Source organism: Canis lupus, chromosome 31, assembly GCF_011100685.1.
Source record: "Canis lupus familiaris isolate Mischka breed German Shepherd chromosome 31, alternate assembly UU_Cfam_GSD_1.0, whole genome shotgun sequence".
NCBI lineage: Eukaryota > Metazoa > Chordata > Mammalia > Carnivora > Canidae > Canis > Canis lupus.
In genome coordinates, this window is record NC_049252.1 from 30678510 (window position 1) to 30682690 (window position 4181).

The 4181-nt window shown below is 42.0% G+C and overlaps 1 non-coding gene across 1 annotated transcript; it reads left to right on the forward strand.

Annotated features, from left to right (window-relative positions):
• The first annotated feature begins 283 nt into the window (after window positions 1-283).
• On the forward strand, window positions 284-373 carry MIR802 (microRNA mir-802). The gene has a single exon (NR_049516.1). It is a non-coding gene; the product is annotated as a microRNA mir-802 (primary transcript).
• Window positions 374-4181: the final 3808 nt, after the last annotated feature.

The following is a 4181-nucleotide window of genomic DNA, read 5'->3' on the forward strand; positions in this document are numbered from 1 at the left end:
GTGACTTTAAAAATGGATCGGTGCCTGGATTTTCCAAGTATTTCCTTCTCAATGACCTGTTTCTCTACAGAACTGAACTAATGTAAAGAGACGGGTTGTTCCAGTGCCAGAACTGAACAAGCAAAAAAAGGATGCAGGCTATATTTTCATAGGAGGAACTTGACCAAATAATACCCACTCTGTTTCCCTGCAGCTTCTTGGGTTGATTCAGAAGAAGGTGCCATATGCCCCCTGCGTGTCTCTGAGCATGTTTTCCTGGCCTGACTCTTGATCCGCACCAGACTTCTATTATTTGTACTCAGTAACAAAGATTCATCCTTGTGTCCGTCAAGCAACAAGGAGAATCTTTGTCACTTAGTGTAATTAATAGCTGTACCTCGCATGGGAAGACCAGAGAAGGGTGCCCTTCACGTAGAGACTTTGGTGGACTCACAACAGGCTTCATAAATTTTTGCTGCCTTTTGACCAACTAAAATGCCAGAACTCCAGCGGAGGTGGAAAGATGGTAAGCCAAGTGTTTCCTCCAGGGCCATGTATGTTCCTACCTCCAAGCCCTGTAACTGTAGTCCAAGAGAGCTCTCTAACTTTTCCTATCCAACCCAATGAGCTTGGAGGCTCCTCCACCATGTACATCCCACACCCGAGCCTCACATCCTTCCTGCTACCTACCGCATTGCCTCAGTGAACCTCCAGACAGGTTCCATACAGGATAAAAAATAAAAACAGAAATGAGAAGTTGGATTGTTCAATTTGCTCAATAACCCTTCAGAGAATGTGAGTTACGCCCTGTTTTCAAAATGAGAGAACTGATAATGCAGGCTTGGGGATGCTAGTACTTGCCCAGGGGACACAGATGGAAACAGCTGAATCTGGATTCAAATCCAGACTACTTGGCTTACCTTACACTGAATCGTGGCCTTTTCTTTCACTCTCTGAGCTCCTATGTTTTTATAATTTTGAGGACCCCACTTTCTCTTCTTCCTCCTCTTCCACAAAAAATGGCTAGATTTATGTCACTTGTCCCCAGACCTTTAACTTGCTGGCCTCTATCCTGGGGCAAACCAAATCTTCTCTCTGATGGGTTCGGTTCCTGGTGCCCTTAAATACTAATAGTACCTTACCATCACCCCGCTTTCAATTGCTGAGTCTCCAAGTTTTCTTTCCAGAGGCCACTTTGTCACTTCACTTATCAAACAGACACAAATTTTAAGGCCAATGGTGCTTTTTCTTTTTTCATATATTTTTAACTTGGCTTATCCGTCCGATATTCAGATGATGGTCCACCGGGCTTTCTTACCTCTCAACTCCCAGGAATGTCCAATCCAGCTTACTGGAGATGGTTAGGTCTCTTTTCCTGCTCTGTTGTCTCCCTCTATGCAACCAGCATCTACCTGACTCCCCTCCCCTGTTTAGGGCCCAGGACTCCCTGACACTTTCCTCTGAATGTGAATGTCATCCATCCCCCTGCTCCCCTGACCTCCCCTATCAATAGCTCTGTTTCAGAACCACCAGCTCCCACCCCTTCTTCACCTTTCCAGGGACTCTTTGCAATCATCCCACCATGCCAACTCTGTCCTACTCCACCTAACCATATTTTTAGGCCTCTAGAGTATCACCAATCAATGTTCATGCTGCTTCTCATCCAACCTACCTCATTGCCATAGGCTGCATCAATAACCGCTCTTAGGGGCTAGCCTCCATGAGTTGGCTCTGATTTGGGGTATGTAGTTTCATGCTGCATGCACGCTAAGAACAGGAGTTCCTGTTAGTCCCAGTGGTGCTATGAGTATAATAAATTATAACACTACTAGTATGCATTAAATCCTAATTCTATATGTTCATGTTAAATAAAAATCATTCCTTCCAAGCTCACAAATGTTCCTTGCCTATAAAAGGTGTTATTTTGTAGCTAAGGGCATTCCACATTTACACAGAAAGTTCAGCCCAGTTTGACAAGCACAATCAAGCACAATCTTCATTCCTACCCCTAAAGCACCACTTTTGGTTGATGTGCTCCTAAACTGAGTAAATATTCCCTTTGCCCACCCCAAACCCCTTTCTCACCTTATGCCATTGGTTTTGCCCAATGGAAAACATAATAAGGTTTCCTGTGACCCTGGTAGGCAAGATAGTGAGCTTCTGCTGTTATCCTAATACCTTCCACTCATAGAATCTGCCAGCCATAGAATCTTGAACTAGAGAGCAAGTTAAGGACTGAGAACTAAAGGACAGGCTGCCCTAAATCCTTGTTTAGCCCGGACCATTGCACAAGTTCCAGATTGAATTGCCTCTGAGACACCTCAGAGTGTCTTAGATGTCCAAGAGGCAAATGTCACCACCAAGGCGAACTTCCTTCCCCCTTCTGCAGGTAAAATCAGGCAGGGATTTGGGAGTCATCCTGGACTTTTCCTTTTCCACCATCCTTTGCCATCTCCAAGTCAGATTCAAATCTGAGGAGCTGATCTGAAATCCCCTGATTCTGTCCTCTCCTCTGCAACCCCATCATTCGCTCTCCAACACACAATTAGAAATAGTATCACAGTGCCCAGACCACCTTTTAACCTGCACCCAAGGATTGTTTGAAATCCTCCCCCACTTCTCTGTTGTCTACACCATAAACTTGTGAAGACGTCTGAGCTAGACAGATGGCTCTGGAGGCAACTGGAACCAAGCTCTCAGTATTCCTTCTCAGCTGGCTCTCTAGGTCACCATCCATATTAGAGACTGGGCTCTCTGCTCAAACTCCATCTGTATTACAACAATAGCAGAAGCTGTTTTGCATCTCTTGGGGTAGCATAGAAGGCTTTCCAAGGTCTGGCCTCTGCAGAATGCTATTTACAACGATAGTAGATTGCTCATAGTTCTCCATACCCACCAGCCTTTGTATATGCGCTCTCCACAGGAAGATCTTTCCCCGACATTCTCACGTCGCTATACAATACCCCTCTCCCATTATTCATTAGAGGAAAAGCTATTTACAGATTTGCTTGGATATTACATTCTCTGAAATCTTTCTGACTACTTCATCCTTAACCTGCATCCCAAATACCCTCACAGAATGAAGCACACGACCTGTACACAATAGTATAAAGACTTCCATTGACAACTACTCTACAAATTAGTTTGCTGAGTATTTTAATATAGTGGTTATTATTCACAATATATGTCACTAGAATTATAGTGTTACATTATTGTTTGATAAGTAGAAATCCAATATACATATATATATTTTAATTTGAATCTCACAAAATTAAAAATATTTGTCCTACTTTTACCTAAAAATGTCAGTTTTGTAGAGCTAAATATATGTATGCATGTGTAATTTATCCTTATGTGTTGATTGGCCACATAGCTAATATAATTTAACTTTTATTTGCTATGTTCACTACTTGTTATACAAAACTTTTAAAGAAAAAGGTCAAAAACAACAAGCATGATTATCTAAACATGAAACTGTATTTTGTGAAACTAAGGAAGTTTCACTATTGCCATCAATCTGTGAGTCACAGCAGGAAAAAGACTTTCTGGACAGAGGGAGGCCCACTGCACCTGCCTTTGAAGGAACTACACACCCTACTCTCTCTCTTTCATGGATTACTTAAGACATAAAGGTTGCTGTTCTGGAAATGGATGGATGCTCTCAGGTATCACATAACAGGTAGAGTTTATTTATCTTTATCTTATTCATTGTTCCCTCTAACATACATACTGAAAAAATGCCAGGGATCACTAAACACCACTGGTTATGTGGTATCTAAGTCTTCAATGTTGACCAAAACCATTTAAAGTTTAATCTTTAATCCCACTTATATTACCTATTAAAAAAAACTTGGACTGTAGTCCAGATTCTTACTCCTTATAAAGTCAGTCTGTAAAATAATCAGATTAATTTGTAGAAGTCATAAAGGAAAGACCATTGAACTATGGTTACACCTCACTTGCTTAATTTATTCAGTGTCATGCTTAACTTCCACAGCAAGTAATAGCTGCCAACAGTTGTTGGTTGCGAAGCTGTAGAAAGAGCACACTTAGGGTAGTCCCACACCAAACCAGCCCACAAGCCCATGAAATGAACATGAGAGTCCTTATAATAACCTGCCATCTTTTGCGGCTATCATCTGAGGCAAATACTTAGGGTCTCCATTGTCCATGAGTTGGGCCCTTCTATGCATAAAAAATGA